This window comes from Vombatus ursinus, unplaced genomic scaffold (genome assembly GCF_900497805.2).
Source record: "Vombatus ursinus unplaced genomic scaffold, bare-nosed wombat genome assembly UNPS02014818.1, whole genome shotgun sequence".
Classification (NCBI taxonomy): Eukaryota; Metazoa; Chordata; class Mammalia; order Diprotodontia; family Vombatidae; genus Vombatus; species Vombatus ursinus.
This window is the reverse complement of record NW_020954596.1, coordinates 45,512,617-45,531,068: the sequence shown is the minus strand read 5'-3', so window position 1 is coordinate 45,531,068 and position 18,452 is coordinate 45,512,617. Positions and strand designations below refer to the sequence as shown.

General features: G+C 37.9%; 1 protein-coding gene across 3 annotated transcripts in view; it reads left to right on the top strand.

Moving 5' to 3' along the window:
* The first annotated feature begins 4,832 nt into the window (after positions 1-4,832).
* ARAP2 (ArfGAP with RhoGAP domain, ankyrin repeat and PH domain 2) overlaps positions 4,833-18,452 on the top strand; it is a 233,841-nt gene continuing 220,221 nt past the window's right edge. For 2 of the 3 annotated variants that reach the window (XM_027836270.1, XM_027836268.1), the window contains exon 1: positions 4,833-5,004. The gene's annotated coding sequence lies outside the window, so the exon portion shown is untranslated. The remainder of the gene's footprint in view (positions 5,005-18,452) is intronic. The other variant, XM_027836269.1, reaches the window with a different exon arrangement.

Sequence of the window (18,452 nt, the reverse complement as noted above, 5' to 3'; positions counted from 1 at the left end):
CGAAAGTACTTGAAACCAATGACAAAGATGCTTTCAGGTAGGCATCAGTTTTTTTTCACCATTATACGAATAGGAAGTAACTTGGCTAAAGTCTTCAAAATGATGAGAAAACCCTTTTGGAGCAACCCAAGTATTCTTTACCACCTTTTCTCCTCCAAGAAACTCATTTGAGTTACTTCCTTCTCTTAAGCAGAACATGTTTGTTAAACTTGGACAAAAGATGCTAACTTATTCAAAACCCTAAATACACTTTGTTTACTCAAGTTACAGTGTGAACTCAGAGCCCAAAAGTATAAAATGAGAAACAAGTGTTCACTTTACTTGCCTATAAGCTTTTTACAAGGCTATTTCTTCTCAAATGTGTATAATTAAACAAAGTACAATTGCATATGAAGTAAAATATTTGTGCACATTCCAGAGACCAATTTAATGTTTTACCCATTTTATTTTATTGATTTCCAAGCAATTTATTTCTAGTTCTTGCTTTTGTGCTTTAATTAGAAATTTAGCCATTTCCTAATCCTATTTTTTACTTCATTTCCTCTCCTCCCTCTCTTCCTTTTTCTTTCTTCTTTTTAACTTCTGTGTCTCTCACTTGAATTGAATCATCCTTTGTGTGTGTGGCTTTCTGAGGAAGGATGAAAAGGATGTTTGGAGTTATAATATTTCCCCCCTTAAGATTCAGCCTGGAAAAATGAAATTTATGATGTTTTATAAACTAAAGTCCAAAAGTACACATGAAGGAATAAGAAGCAAAAACTTGACAGTCAATGAATGCATTCCACCTTCTGTTCCTGTTCATTAGAGTGGATAATTGAGTTGACTGGGTATTTTTAAATGATGCTATTTCTGTCCTATAACCATAAAGTAAACGGTACAGTAGTGACCTGAAAGAGTTAATATACCTCCCAAAACAATTAGCTTAAAATGAAGAAACGTGTAACATGAAGCATCATAGAAACCCAACCGTAATCCAGTCAATAGATATTTATTATCTTCTATATACAGGTTACTGTGCAATGCAATGTGGGTGGAAACCTAGAATTACAGAATCTCAAAGCTGGAAGTAGCCTTAATAGAGTTTATACTCTAGTAGGGGGCATAAGCCAAGTTATATACAAACAGTATAATAGATAGATTTTAATTTTACTCTTAGCTTTATTGTATGTCAAAGTTAAAGTCATTATGAGTCTGTTACAGAAGATGCAATGGATCCATCTACTCTATACAATAGTGTTCTCTGAGTTCTTTATAAACCTTAATTTCTTTTAAGTCTCATAAAACAGGCTGGATCACACAAGTGCTGGGATCTCCTGGGAGTATAACAAATACCAATTCTGTTCCCACTGAATGTCCAAAATATATATTTTGAATAGTTTCAGTCACTATGCTATCAAGTGCTTTCTTGCGTGATAATTAGCTTTTAGGGTTATTGGAAACCAGAGAAGGGAAAATTCATTTGAACTAGGGTAGTCAGGGAAGGCTCTATTGAGAGCCCTTGAGGAATGGATAGTATTTTTACTATTAGACAGGAAGGGTCGAGTGTTGTGGGTAGGAGGAATAAGATGAACAATCATTCAGAGGCAGAAATGAGTATGTATTGCAGAATTAATAAAGGATGAGAGATGATGACATAGACTAAGGTTTGAGAGTGGTATATGGAAGTGTAGTGGGAGATATAGATGGATATGAACATTGTGACAGATTGTGGAGGACCTTGAATACCAATCAGACTGAAGTCTGATTCACATATGTATGTAAGTGCATATATATGTATATGTGTGTGTGTGCATACATATGTATGTATGTATGTACTTCTATATACCACTCTCATTCCTTAACCTATGTCATTCTCTCTCACCCTATATTCATTTTCCTGGAATACATAGTCATTTCTGTATCAAAATGATTGATCATTTTATTCCTCCTAACTGCAACATACTAACCCTTCTATTCTACTAATAGAAATACTATCCATCCTTCCAGGCCCAACCCAACATATCAATACATATATATTGAGGGAGGAGTAGTGCAGATGAGTTTAGTTCTTTGAAATGTTTTGTTTCAGAAACTGTCTCATCTTCAAGTGCAAATATTCAGACAGATGGAGATGGTTGAAGGTCAGCAGAGAAGCTGGACATTTAGACTTAGCAACAGTTGAAGCTATGGGAAAGCATGAGTTTCTGGAAGGTGATAGCATATGGGCAACCAGAGGGTTGTTCATTTCAGAATCATTGAAACAGAGGTCAGAGAAGAAGAAGGAAAACTGAGTCAAAGGAGGTTGGTTTTAAGAAAAATAAGGATGGTTAGCATCAAATGCAGGAGAAAGATCTTGGAAAATGTAGAAAAGGCCAGGTGATTTGGTCATTAATGACCTTTGATGATTTAGTTTCTGAAGAATTGCGAAGTCTTCACTTGTGTTAAAGCATTTGGGTGACTAAGGTGGAAATTGTGGGCATTCTGGCTCCTCAGTGGTAAATTTTGGGTAGGAGGAGCACATTCACACCAAATAGCTACTTCCTTTTACCACCTACACATGATCAGTTCTACAGAATCTAGAGAATTGTGAAAGATCATGAGTTTGCTTAAGTCCTTCCTTGCTGTCTCTACCAAGACTACTACATCTTTTAAGGAAATCCAATCTCAGTGCAAATATAGCAGAGACTTAGAGTTGCACAAGACCTTAAAAGTTATTGAAATTCCTTTCATTTTACAGTTGACATTTGCATTAAACCAACTTGTGAGAAAAGGCAAGAAACGGGAAGTTTCAGGAATTTAGAAATGCATGATGTAATGGAAAGCCCATGGCATCTTGACTCAGAAGTGGGTTTGAATCCTGATTCAGTCATTTAGCACTTGGTATGCTTTTAGGAAAGCCATTTCTGTTCTCTGGGGCTCAGTTTCCACATCTGCAAAATAAATGAGGTTAAAATAAATCAGCAGGAAGGAAGAAATCCAAGCCATCAGCAATCAGTTGAAAAAACATGTTTCTAGTCAATGGTATAAAATTCAAATGGAAATGGGGGGAGGGGCACTAAATTATACATAAGGATCTTGACTTAGAAAAATACTTAACATTATCTATGTTTTACTGTATTTTATTTATTTTGTTAAACATTTCCCAAATATATTTTAATCTGTTTCTGGCTGTACTTGAGAACGTTTTGGGCTGTGTGCTCTGGCCTATATTTGATATCTCTGCTCTATCTAAATCACTAATAATTAGAGAAATGCAAATTAGTGCAACTTTGGGGATCCACTTCATACCCATCAGACTTGGCAAAGATGACAAATGAGGAAAATGAAACATGTTAGAGAGCTTGTGGGAAAAGTCAAATAATGCAGTGTTAGTGCTATGTGATATGAATTGGTCCAGCCATTCTGGAAAACAATTAGGAACTATGTTCCCCAAATTATTAAACCATGTACACCCTTTTACCCAGCAATACCACTATTAGGCCAATATGCCAAAGAGATCAAAGAAAAAGGAAAGTACATATATTTACAAAAATATAGCAGTTCTTTTCATAGTAACAAAAAATTGGAACTTAAGTAGGTGTTCTATTGGAGAATGTAATGGAATATTATTGTACCACAGAAAATAACTGAAATGAAGTGTTTTAGGGAAAACTGGAAAGACTTTTATGAACTGATGCAAAGTGAAGTAAGTAGAACTAGAGCAATTTATAGCCTGTAATTGAGAAAAAACAACTTTGAAAGACTTTAGTACTTTTGATCAATGCAGGGATAAACCATAAATCCAGAACACTAAAGATGAAACATGCCACACCCCTCGACAGAGAGATGAGGAACTTAAAATGTAGAGTCCGACACATTTTCGTGGATGGCCAATGGGAGAATTTGTTTTTCGGGACTATAAATGATCACTGTTCCCTTCTTTCCCTTCTTCCCTTTTCCCTTCCTCACTCTTTTCTTCTTTTCTTTTCCCCTTCCTCTCTTCCTTAACTCTTTTTCCTTCTATCCCTCCCTTCTTTTCCTTCCTTCCTTTCTTTCTCAATTCTAGAGATGGGGTAGGGGAAAGGTTAGATTTTAAAATATACAAATAATTATTTGAATTTAAAACACACACACACACACACACACACACACACACACACACAAAACAAATGAATTGAACAACACGGTCCTTTCAGTCTCAAATAAAGACTATCATCTCATCATGCTACAATGGCTGGCGAGTTAAGGTGACTTTTTAGCCCGGCGGTCAATGGGCTACCCCCTGAGTCAGTGGGTGGGGGGTTGGTCCTCCCGGCTCCCCTCGGAGTCTTGCCGGGGATCGGTCTCCGCGCGGCTCAGGGGTGGGTGCGGGTCAGGTGCGGCGTGGGAGGCTGGGCAGCACGGGGGGCGACCGAGGTGAGGAGTGAAAGGGGCAGAGCTGTGCTGCGGGGCCCTGGAAAGTGGAGCGGGCACTGAGTCAGCTGCTCAAATATGCGGCAGAGCAGGGACTGCCGGCCCGGCCGCCCCCGCGGGTGAGCCGGGGCTCCGGCAGCGCCTCCGCCGACGCGCGCGGCTTTCCCGGCTCCGGAGCTTCCCTCCCCCGCGGTGTTGGGCTGGGTGAAGCCTAGGCAGAGGCGGCGGAAGGTGGCAGGAGGAGGAGGGAAGAGGAGGAGGCGGAGAGAAGAGGAGGAGGAGGAGGAGGAGGAGGAGGAGGAGACACCTGGGCATGGGAGCTGGGAGCAGGGGGCGCGGCTCTTCCGGGGTTGCGCCGCCTGCGCCGTCGCCTGCCCGCCCAACAGCTCGCTCGCTCGCTCTTCTGCCAGCCACCTCGCCCAGGTGTTGCCGGGCGTTCAGGTGCGCGCGGCCCCGGCCTCAGTACGGGCTCTGACAGCGCCGCACGCGCCCGCCCGCCCGCAGTAGGGAGGGGAGAGAAGCCAGCGAGGAGGAAGGGGAGGAAGAGAGAAAGGGAGCGAAGCTATGAGATCTGAGCACCAGCGGCCGAGGAGACGTCGGTGCCCGTCTTGCTGCTGGTGCGTTCAGTCCTGAGTAAGTGCTTGGACATCTCGGGCCGCGTCGAGTTTCTTGCTCTAAGGTGGTGGGGATTTAAAAAACAGTAAACCAAAAAACTTTTCCTTAGTAATCTTCTGGAGCGAAATGTGCTTGGCTTGGGTCCCTGCCCCCTTAATTTCGCTTCTTGGCGTGGGCGTCTGAAAGGAAATCAGAAGTGGAAACTGATATAGGGCTAGAAACTCCCTTTGCCTCTAGAATTTGTGGAGAGGGACAAACCATCAAAACAAGCCTGTTATTTAAAAAAAAAAACAAAAAAACCTGACGTCTTCAAAAGGGTCTGAGTCTATTGAGTTGCAGGAATAAAGTAGTTATTTACGGCGTGCAAATAATTCCTTAGGTTTGCCTTACTCCTGTGCTCGACAGCTCCCAGCTTGTTAGGTTACACTGTACTGTGAAGGCCCGGTTAATTACCTTTAATTACAGTAGTTTGACCTTCACTTGCATGAAAATTATGTTATCTACAGGGAAATAGTGTGTTTTACAGATTTCGGGCAGTCACTTGCCATTGAGAACTTTGGAATACAGTTGTTCATATTCTTGTAATATTAAGTTTTATTTTCACCCAGAATTTGTTTCAGGGTTGTTGTTTTTTTCCCCTTTATGGGCGTTTCAACATTTCTGTGGAGATTTTTTTACTTTGGGTTGGAAGTTCTGTTTTATTATATAGTGAAGTATAAGACCTTTGATAAAGAAGAAAATGTAAGAAAACATCCCTAGATGTTGTGTAATGTGAACCTGAAGCTCTTACAGCTTCACTTGGATGTTGCAGCGTTACTGAATTGCCCTTGAAGTCAGTTATTGAGATCCCTGTTGTCCAGGTCTTGAAAGAAAGAAATGGATTTGTATTTAAAAATAAGCCATTTTAATGTGTACTTTACATTTGATGCTATTATTATTCCTAATTATAGTACTGTACTTACAAGGTCAGAATTGATTTTTTTACCCCCACTTAAGCACTTTATGCCCACACTGGCTTATTGAACAGTGCCCATGGGTGCTTGGGAAACTTGAGGTCATGGTTTTTCCTAAAAGAAGTTAATTTAATTTTGTTTAAAATAAAAAGAGAATACTAATAAGTATTTACTTGACCTTCACGAACTCACCAGAGAAACACATTTAGGGCAAAAAGAGGGTAAGAAAATAGTCTGTTTCATAATGTTTAAAAAGTGGGTCATGAAAGTAGGATATAAATCTACTAGTATGGAAGCAAATATTCCTAGTTCTTTTCTTACACATTAAATTCACTTACAAACAATTTAACATGGATCTTAAATTTGAAGTGTTAAAGCCTTGGCTTGTGGTACTCAACAAGGATTTATTTAAACTAAAACATAGCTAGGGGATAAATTGAATGACTCTTTAAAACTTATTTGTGTGGGTGTGTATACGTGTTTATATTTTTCTACTTCCTCCAGAGACTTGTCAGATTTAATATGAGTTGGCCTACATTGAATGGTTATGCTGATGGTAGTTAAACAACCAATGATTTTTCCCCCTTAATGACAATCAGTGTCTACACTAAGCATTTAATAGGTATTTGAAAAATGATTTTTGAGCCACTGTAGATGAAGTTGTGAACTCAAAGAAAGTAGTATGTTGAACTCTACACTTCCTTCAGTCTGTCAACAGTCAGTAAACATTTGTTAAACGGTTCTTATGTGCCAGGCACTATGCTAAGTACTTGGATTTAGGGTAGCACAAGGCCCTGATCTATGACTTGAAGCTGGGAGACTGTTCCCTGCTCCCTACCCCTACTCCCAGTTACTTTTGAGGAGGTATGGTGTATTCTTATGTACCCTATAACTATTTCTGGGTTTTCACTAATATAAAATTTCCTGTATATGGCCCTTGCCCAATGGGACTTTATAATGATATATTTTGTTTATAAACAAGAATAAGTTGAAGCAATGATAATCTTTCCATACAGAGAACTAGTGAGCACCACTTTTGAAACTCTTTGAGTAATCTCGATCAAAGATGCTATTAAAGAGACAAATTTAAAATGATATTTATTGCTTGACCCACCCTCTCATAACTTCTTAGGTATTTCTTCCCTTGATAGTTTTATAGGGTGATGGTGGAGTATCCTTCTGGTTATTACTAACATGGACAAATCTTGTAATTTACATAATAACAATATGAAACTCAGGTTTGTCCAGTAAAGATTGAAGTGAGATGATGTACCTTTTTTGTTCTTTCCAAGGAAAATCTGAAATTATTCTGTGCATCATTTCAATTTTTTTCATATTTATCCAGATTAAATCTGTATTTGTGGAGAAGGCATCCTATTTCCTTATCTCATTAATTAAAATGATACTGAAACCATTAGGTTATTCCTTTTCTCATCTCCCCCTCCACCCCCAAGCCCTCTAATCCTTGATGGTGATCAGAGAGTAATTAGAACTTGATGTATGTATTCACAAGAAGAAATTGAGTTTGGGTCTTAAGTGCATTCCTTGACTCTTTCTGTTGCCATTGATTATCAATGTTGAGCAACAGATTTCTCCCAGCACACAATATAAATGATTATCTGAGAGCAGTGAGTAGATCAGAATCTTTTCCCTTTGAAGCCCATTCTGAGAGACGTGTGTGTTTGTAGTTTAGTGATATTTTAGTCTGAGGCATTAACGATGAAGCAGTATGGGGAGATACACAATTTTTAGAAATTTAAATACCCAAAAAAGTTCGCACACATATGTATGTATCTATATGTATATATAGCACGCAGACTGATGCAAAAGATTAAATTTAAAGAGGCCAAGTACTTGTAAATGAAAAAAAAATCTCACATTATTACTGATGCTTCTGTCAGAAAAATGAGTGTAAGTTGATTCATAAAAGCCAGATTGACAATGCTGATTAAGTTGGAAGAGGGTGGAGGCACTTGGAAGATGTTACTCAGGCCAGTCAATACTGCTGACCATGAAGCCCATCACAAGAAATTAATAGAGATTTTAAACTTAAACAACAAAGGAGATATTTGAACTTCAGAGCAGTAAATTACTTTGAGTTGACATGAATCTTAAAAACAAAGATGACACAAAATTTGGTGCCCTTCGAACAAACTACATTAGGTATTTTATGATTTGTATAGGATATGCTCGTCACTCTATACTTCACAGAAGGGCTGGTTCAGTGATTAGAGCCAGATCTACAGATGTGGTAGTTCCTGTTGTAATCCAAAAAGCAATAAGTATTTATTAAAAACTTACTCTGTGGGATACAAAGAAAAAGCCAAAAACTATCTCTACCCTCAAGATGCTTACATTTTAACAGGAGAGCCAACCTGTATGGAAATATATATATATATATATATGTATATATATATATATATATATATACAAGATGTCCACTATATCTGGAATCCAATGCTAGATGTTGAGGAAAATTCAGTTTAGATAAGACTGAATCCTTGCCCTCATGAAATTTAAAAGTTCAACAGGGGAAAAAAGGGCAGCTCAAATAACTAGGATACAAAATAATTCATGGTGAATATTCCCTGGATTATTAAATAAAGTGTTATGCACATTTTGAAGGGAGAATGGGGGAATTTGATATGCATGGGGGAGGTGGAATTTAGTTTGGATTTTAAAGAATGAGTAGGAGATGTCACTCAGGGAGCAGGTAGGGGGGACTTTTTAGGCCAAGTGAAAAACATGAACAAAAGTTGGGAGGCAGAGGAGTATGGAATGTTTGAGGCAAAGAAATAGTCCTAGGTAACCTCTTGTGTGACAGGAGAAGAAAATGGACTGGTCATGTGGTGAGAGCAAGGAATGACTAGTACATAGGCCAAGTGGTCCATTGCTAGTCTCTTGATGTAGGGAGAAAGCAAGGAAGATCTGCAGCACATTGGGTACAGTCTCTGTGGCAAACTTTTGGAAAACAGATGACCATCACAGGATGGGCAGACATGGATGGTTTGTGATCTGCCTCATTGGAGGGAACTTCTGAATCAATGAGAGCACGGATCCATTTGAGTCTTTGAAAGTAACCTCAACTAAATGAACTTGTCAGTAGGAGAAAAGCATCAAATAATGTATCCTTACACTGTGATGTGAAAATACAAAAAAGTAGAAATTCACAGTTAAGTTTTACTTTTTAAGTTTTGCAGAAGATTTTGCTCACAACCAAGCCTATGAGAGTAAAGATTGCGAATATTACTAACCTCATTTTACAGAAGAGGAAACTGATACTCAGAGAACTTGTGACCTTCCCACAGCTTAGAAGGAACTGCTAGAGCTTGGAGTCTGCTGACAAAGTGGCAACTATATACCAAGCATGATGCAAGTTCAGGGGGTACATGTGCAAATGTGGTTTTATCCCCAAGGAGTCTACATTTTGTTGGGAGAGGGGGGGATATAACATCTTCACAGATAAGTACTTAGAAAATAGATACAAAGTATCCAGTGGATTTTGAGGTGTGTGTGGAGTGGGATGGCAGTACCAGTTAGGAGAACCAGGGCTCTTGAAGGAGGAGCTGTCCTTGAGCTAAGCCTTGAAGGGAGCCCTTGGTTCCAAGAGGCAGACATGATAAAGGAGAACATTCCAGGTATTTGGAGACAGACTGTGTAAAGACATGAAATCTGGGAGAGGAGAGTTTTGCATCGAGAACCACAAATAAGAAGACTTTCTTAACTGGAGAATACAGTGTATGAGTGTGAATGATGCCTAAATGAGACTGGAGCAAGATTATGAAGGTCTTTAAATGACAAACAGAAAAGGTCTTATTATAAACGAAGTTCTGAAGCTTGTTGAACAGGGAAACAACCTGGACTGACCTGCAAATGCTTTAGGAATGTCAGTTTGCCAACTGTGTGGAGGGTGGATTAGGGGTTAGAGGACACTTGAAACCAATTAGGAGGCTATAGCAATAGTCTCCCAGGAAGGTGAGGGCTGCCATCTAGGGTGATTGTGGTGTAAATGGAGGACATAACCTTGGAGAACCTATAGTCATCTCTGTACCATGTTGGAGTTTTATAGGGGCCTTTATGGAATAATTTTATTTTATTGATGATAGCAATCATCAATGATTGTTGATGAGTTTTTAGTAGCTATAGACCAGCATAGCATATTTAATCTGGGCAAAGACAGTATCATGGTTTACCTCTTACCCCCACAAAAATCTTATTTGATTCACTTATCAGCAACAATGACTCCTAATGGCCTCTTAACTAGTCTCCTTGCCTCCAGCCCCTGAAATGTCCATTCTCTGTAGGCACTGCTGCGAAGTTAATCTTCCATATGCACAGCTGTGGCAGTCATTTCCTTACTTAGAAACTTCCAGTGACTCCCTCTGACTACCAGATAGGGTCCTTAGTACTTAGCTTGGTATTCAAAGTTCCCATATTTTTTAGTCTTATCTCTTCTTTTCTATACCAGTTCCATACTCTAGCCAAACTAGCATACTTTATTACCCTATAAAAACTCTTGGTGCTTTCCCCTGTTTTCTTCCCTACTCCATTCTCTACCTTTGAAAATCTTACACATAGTCTTAAAGGACAAGGTGAAATGCTGTTTTCCTCCTCTCATGATCACCCACAGGTAGAAATGACCTCTCTGTATGTTTAGAATACTCTGCTTGTATTGCTTATGATGTTTATTTTACATTATCTTGTATTTCAGTCATGTGCATAGGTCTTTTTTCTTTCACCAAAAGTCTAAGGTTTTGCTGGAGGGGGACAGTACCATAAACATCAGCATATATACAAATAAGTAAATACACACACATATTTGTAGTTATCTATCTCTCTATATATTTAGTCATAGGATGAGACATTTAATGTTAGAAGGTATCTTAGAGGTTCTCACATTCAGTGCTTTTATTTTACAGATGAAAATTCAGAACAGTGAAGTGATTTGCCTGAGGTCACCCAGCTAGTAGCTGAGAGAGCCAGCCTCTTGTTTGGAGCCCTTTGACTCCAAATGTAAAGTTTTTTCTACTGTGCCATATATTCTACCCTGGTTGGGGGGGAGGTTAAAAATAAACAAAACGAAACAAGCAACCATAAGAAAAAACTCTTCTGCAGAACCAAATGGGGGACATAAAGTCAGAAAGATGGGTGTGCTTTAGTGATTTATGATGGGAGTATTAGTCAATAGTGTGTTATGAACAGCATTCCTTTTCCTTCCTCTCCCCCCTCCCCAAGTAAATGCAGTCTTGGACTGTATTGAGAGAATGGCTTCTTGGAATAATTAATCAATCAACCAATAAGCATTTATTAAGCATTTGTTGCATGTTAGGTACCGTGTTAAGTTTTAGGTTGACAAAGAATAAGCAAAAATGGTTCCTGTCCTCAAAAAACTTATCTTCTAATGGAGATACTATTCTCTCTATACTCTGTGCTGGTCAGATGACATTGGAATATTGTGTTCAGTCCTGCATGTTACAGTTTTCGATAGATATTGATACTTGTTGATTGAGTACATCAATCAGGATGAAGGTAATTAAGTCTGTGTCCTATGAGAATCAGTTGAAGGAACTGGGTTTTTTGTGATAGCTTTCGTGTGTTCAAGTATTTGAAGGGCTGTCACATGGATGAAGGATTTTGTTTGCCCTGCTCAGTCCCATAGGGCAAAACCAAGGATCTAAGTCAGGGGTGGGGAACTGGGGCCTTGAGGCCACATGTAACCTTCTAGGTCCTTAGGTGTGGCCTTTTGACTGAGTCCAAGTTTTACTGGACAAATCCTTTTATTAAGGGGATTTTTTTCTGTGAAGTTTGGATTCAGTCAAAGGGCTGAACGTGAGGACTTAGAGAGCCATATGTGTCCTCGAGGCCCCAGCTTCCCCACCCCGGTCTAAGTGAAAGTCAGGAAAAGCTTCCTCAATGCTATCGAAAAGTAGAATGATATGCTTCATGGAGCAGTGAATTCTCCCTAATTGGAAGGCCTCACCTCTATATATCGAAATATATAGAGAGATAGTCTGAATGTTGGAAGAGTTGTCTGCTGAGGTATCTTTCAGCTCTCAAAATGTGTTCTTTATTCTAATATCTATCCTTTCATTCCTGTTTTTGATGCAGTTAGATGATCAGTAAATCCTAGATTCATTGCCATAGATATAAAAATGGATATCTTGTTTTTATATCACCCTGTTTCTCTAGATATATATTCCTTCACTAGGAGTCACCCCCTATAACCAAGAATAAAAGAGAAAGAGGAAAAAGATCAACAAAATTAACTATCACATCAACTGAGTCTGACAATATCTTCAATGGAACCCTAGAATTTTAAAGACCAAAGTGACTTCAGTGATCATCTGGGCCAAATCCTAACCATTTTTTTTTAACCAATCTTGAATGTATAAATGGACTTTTAAGTTTGCAGAACATTTTTTGAAATGGTTGTCATCATAGCACATCATAGAAATCATCATAGTAGGTGAACCAATCTGAAAGGACCTAATCACAAAATTAGTATTGAAGTCAAAGTTACTATTTATAAATGGAAAAGTAAAGAATGTTTTAGAGCTAAATTGGTTCTGCACAGACCCAAATCTTGGTCCCAAAATTCAGTGAAATGGAGGATGAGTCTCAAAACACTTTTAAACGAGTATCTCTGGTTTCTATTTGCAAACCCAGATTCTGTATTTACTAAGCTGACCTGACTGGATATTAAAATTTATGTCCTGGTCATACTTAGGATGAAATATAGCAGTTTCATGACTGTAGTCCAGTGACATATGTTGGCACTATACATGTGGATGTAGCTAGAAGTCAGGTTTGTGTGCTATTTCCTCAGCAAGCCTAACTAGTATATGTGTGGCTTCTCAACCTCATTCAACCCAGAAGTTGACCTACTGCTCTTTACACATCTACCATTCCTGCTTTCATGGGGACTCAAAAAGTTGAACTCTTCTAATTACCAAATGATTAAAGCCTTTACTTCAAAGATCTTCCAATCCAGGATTTAAAATACATTTTCTAACCCTAGCCAATTAGCTCAAAGACCAGATGGACTGCTTTGGCAAGAATCATGAAGGAGATGGAAGGCTTATTAAAGCTGATGATATGATCAGGCACTTGATTGTTGAGATAGTATCTGAACCTAAATATTATCTACTTTTAATAAGGACTTTTCAGAATGAATGAAAGCAAAATTGCAGTTTTGGCTTTCATTGAACCAAGAAGAGGTGGGTACAAAATTTTAAATTCTGAGAGTAAGATTTCAACAAAACTAATTACCTAATTTAGTGTGGCCACTAAAATTTGACCTTTTTCCTTAAAAGTATCCTTTCTTCTTGGATCATAGCAAAATCTTGTGTCCAGAAAATATTTTTGTCTTCCAATTATCTAAAATGCCTCAAAGTATGTTCTCCTATTCCTCGGTGGCATGGCCAAAGTCATATTTCTTGCTAGTTTTTCCTGTCACACAACTCTGCTTAAAAATATTAATATGTATCTTCTTTTTTTTTTTTTTTTAGCAAATAACTATGTACTTGCCACAATGTAAGGTACTTTGGGAATAAAAAGGATATAATAGTTGCTGCTCATAGGCAATTATGGACCAATTAGAAATAGAAAATCAACAATAATCAATTATAGAACCATACAAGACATACAGTACTAATTGATTTTTGACTCCAAACACCATAGGAAATTGGGCAATAAATTGCCCAATTGATCAATGAAGACTTTGATAATATGGGAAAGATTCACAACTGAAGTTAGACTTGGTGCTAAGACATGGGGGTCAGGTAGGACTGTTGGAAGGGATTAGTCAGGCAATTAGCCAGAATTTATTAAGTGCCTACTATTAGCCAGGCACTGGGCTAAGCCCTGGGAATACAAAGAAAGGCAAAAAAACCACAACAAAACAAAACAGTCTTTTCTGTCAAAGGTCTCTCAGTCTAATGATCATGTATGATATTTCAGATCAGTGGGCAGGAGACCAACATGACTGAAAGGTGTAGAGGCAGAAATACGTGCTCCAGTATCACCCTACATCCTTTGGCATCTCAATACTTGCAAATATCTATAATTTCATCTGTATAAATACTCTCTTTAATGATGCAGGTCTGAGCCTATCTCTACCTTCTTGTTCTTGTTCAGATTCTCTAGAGGTAGAGAAGAGAAAAGCAGTGGACGAGTTGTGTAGTGTTGGTTACCAGTTAGATGCTAATTTCTTCCTGACTCTTTTTTAAAAAATTAAATCCTTTTTATTGCTGCTTTTTACTTTTACATGGTATTAATTTCTGATTAGTTTGTCTACCTGGTGAGTCTTCTGTCATATAAATGTTAAAACAAAAAATTAAATATAGGAATTTGAAATTAGCAAAATTAACTAAAATGTGAACAATTATTGATAATATAGACAATATTCTATACCCATAGTTTCTTCACCTCAGCAAATAAGAAAAGGAGGTGCCTTTTCTCAACTCTTTTCAGGGGCAAGAAGTTGTCTTTGAAATTATGTAGCATCCAGTTTCATTTTATTATTTTATGCACATTATTGTCATTGTGTAGATTGTTTTCCTTGTTCTGCTAACTTTATTGTGTCAGTTTGTATTGGTCTTCCTATAATTCTCTGATTTCTTCATTTTCATCATTCTTATGGATCAGTAATATACTATTGTGCTTGTGTACCACAGTATATCTCACTATTTCCCAATTGACTGGCATGTAATTAATAAAATATTTTGACATATATTTAACTTTTCTATCATCAATCCTGTTAGAGGTACATATTTGGTAATGAAATCACAGGATTAAAGAGTGTGGATGTTTTAGTCACTATTTTTAAGCATAATTTTAAACTGCTTTCCAGAATGGTTGGACTAATTCATAGCTCCACCAACAGCATATTAGTATACCTGTCTTGCTGTAGCCTGTGCACCCCTCCAGCGTTGACTAGTTCCACATTTTGTCATCTTTGCCAATTTATATGGTCTTGTCAATCAGCAAGCATTTATTGTGTATTCTATGTTTCAGATGCTGATAGACATTGTGTATATAACGATAAAAAATGAAACAATTCTTGTTCTCTAGTTTACATTTTATTGTGGGGAGAAAACATAGTATGAAGAATAAATACGAAATAAATATAATGTATTTGGAGGTTGAGTTCAAGACAGGAATCATAGAAGGTGGTTCTTGGTCTTGAAAAGAGAGAAATTCTGTGAAGTGTAAGGAAGAAGAAAGTACACTCCAGATATGGGGGTAGCTGATATAAAGTCACAAAGATAGAACCCAGAGTTCCATGTGTGAAGAATAAGGAGATGCTCCATGTGGCTTGACAGTAATGTTCAGGAATGGGAGCAACTTTTAATGAGGTTATAAAGATAGGTTGAGGGCAAATTTTAAAGAACTTCAGAAGTCAAGGATGCTTCTCGAGTAGAGGAATAACCTAGTCAGATTTGCACTTTAGAAAAATCACTCAGGCCTCTGTGTGGAGGATGGATGGGAGAAAGGAGAGACTTGAGGCAGAGAAACCAGTGGGGAGGACAGTAGAAGTTTGAGCAGGAAGTGGAGAGGTATAGATCTAAGGTGTAGAGAGAGTGGGGAAAGAAGAGAAAATTGTAGAGATGGAAATGGCAAGATTTGACAACTGATTGTATATGTGAGGTGAGGCAGAGTGAAGAGTCAAGAATAACGTGGGAGTTACACATCTGAGAGACTGACAGAAATAACAACATATCTACTTATCTCAAGCGAGTGTTATGAAATTCACATTAAATCATTAAAGTGAAATTACTTAAAGTTATAATGTATAAAAAATTAAGCAGTTTAGGAAGTGAGAGAACAGATAATTTGAAGTTATAGAAAAACAAATAGAGCCTAACAACTTTAAGAAAGTTTAGATGGCATGGCCATAGAACTTTGAGCAAGTATCAAGACAGATGCTGATTAATGAAAGATGGATGAGTAAATATCTTTAGAAAGCATCACAGAATGAGTTTTCATTTTGAAACACATTTTAAGAATGTCATCTTTTATACAATTACAGTGCTGTTTATTTGGACACCAAAGTATTCCCCATACTACATACTGTTAGTGAAGAAATAGGATTTACAGAACATAGCCAGGCAGTCAGGTTGCCTCTACCTATGCATAGGTGGCATGGTGTGATTGAATGGCAATGAAAAGCCTCCTCTCCCAGATACCTTGTGCTGACCTCTCCTGCTACCTTACTTGTCTGCTATACAGCATTGCTCAAAACAAGTGATTTTTCTTGGGGAAATTATCAAAAAACACCTGTCCTGGCTACACACACACACACACACACACACACACACACACACACACACACACACACACATATATTTCACTGGTATACTAGAAGTCTCTCAACTTGTCTCATGCTTTTTTGTCTCTTGCCTATGCTATTGCCTAACGTCTGAAAATTTTTTTCTTGCCATGCCCCCTTTTGAGTCCCTGTTTTTGCCCAAACTTTGCCTATAAGTCCTCCCCACTCCCCCAAAAAAGCCAAACTGGAAGTCATCCCTCCTTTCTGTAATTCAGAGGGTGTTAAGAAAAAAAAATTCATATATTTGTCATAGTCTGTCTTGTACAAATAGTTATTTGTGTGCATGTCTTATCACTTGATTCCCCAGAAGTGCGGCAGGGATCTTTTCTTAGTTACCTTTTTTTTCTCCCCGTAATCTCCCTAATTGACTAGCTCTGTGCATTGTACATATGAGGCACTTATGGTATTTTAATAAGTAATCATAATATCTTTAACCCTGTAAATGATCAGTTGTTAACTAGTTGAAAGCAAGGTTTTGAAAGAAATTGAAATAAGAGGTATTAGTTGGTATATTAGAAATAATATTAGTCTTGGAGTTAGAGACTCTGATACTCTCAATTGAGTCTAGTGACTGTGGGTTAGTCTCTTTCATTTTTATAGAGGAAGAATAACAGACTTGTCTACCTAGGACAAAAGGTTGTTGTGAAAAGCACTTTGTAAATGGAAAAGTACTATATGAATGTGACTGGAGTTGGGGAAGGTGTAGACTCTAGGTACTGGTTTTCCTGTAATATCATCGAGGGAAGCAGGTGGTCACCGATTTTCCTGGAGTGTGGGAAAAGAGAGTTGGAGTTATTTGAAGAGAATATCTCAGAGAGAATAGAAATGAAGGTGGAAGTAAGAAATCACAAAATCTTAGAGGTCATCTAGTCCAATCCCGGAAGGAAACAGAAAGAGAATATATAAAGCCCTTCCTCCACAAGATAGTCATCTTTTTAATTATGAACTTGACAAAAATGAACATTCCCATATCCAGAGAACAAAAAGAGAATTGTATATGAAACTTTGAAACTCTGATACATTTACCCCCAAGCTTATATTAAATTTAACATGATAGCATTAATGCTGTCTTGCTGCCTAGGTCCACTTCTAAATGGCCTTCTGTTCTCTTCTGTGCATTTTAAAGATGTTTCATTTGCATTCTATTCTTTTTTTTCCTTGCATCACTGATACTAACCCCCCATCGATTTACACCACCCCCAAAAAATAAAGTTCTTCTTTGACCTCTGCAAAGAGATGGGCTGCATGCTCCATAATACCTTTTACTGAATCAGGAGTGGTTATTGCATTGATCAGAATTTATGGGTCTTTGAACATTGTTTTTCTTTAACTGTGTTGTAGTAGTATAAGTTGTTTGGGTTCTACTGACTTCATTCTATAGCAATTCATTCAAGTTTCACAAAAATCCATCTGAATCCATCCCCTTTGTCATTCTTTGTGTCAGGATTCTCTCTTCCATTATATGCCATTATATGCCAAAATGTCATTTGTGCATTTTCCAATTGATGGGTACCTACTTGGTTTCCAGTTCTTTCCTACAATAAAAAAGTGATATTATAAATGTTTGAGAAGATGAGTCCTTTTTTCACTTTCTTTGATCCTTTTTTGGAGTATATGACTAATAGCAGTATTGGTAGGTCAAAGGGAATGAAGAGTTTAGTGATATTTTGGGGTATAGTTCCAAATTGTTTTCCAGAATAGTTGAGTCATTTTACAGTTTCACTAACATTAATGTGCCTATCCTCCCACAAGCCTTTTGACATTTGGCGTTTTATGTTTTGTTATTTTTTTGCCAATCTGGGTGTGAGGTGGAACCTCAGAATAGTTTTAATTTTTTTATATTCCTTTATTAGTCATTTGTAGCTTTTAAAATATGCTTGTTGATAGCTTTCTCTTTGTTTCCCTGTTCCTCCTTTTTCTCTACTTCCTCCTCCTCCTTTTTCTCTTCCTCCCAGTTCACAAACTTTGACCATTTATTTACTCCCCTTTTTCTTTTCTTTTCTTTTCTTTCTTTCTTTCTTTTTTTTTTTTTTGGTGAGGCAATTGGGGTTAAGTGACTTACCCAGAGTCACACAGCTAGTGAGTGTTATGTGTCTGAGGCCAGATTTGAACTCAGGCCCTCCTGACTCCAAGGCCAGTGCTTTATCCACTGTGCCACTTAGCTGCCCCTGCCCTTTTTCTTG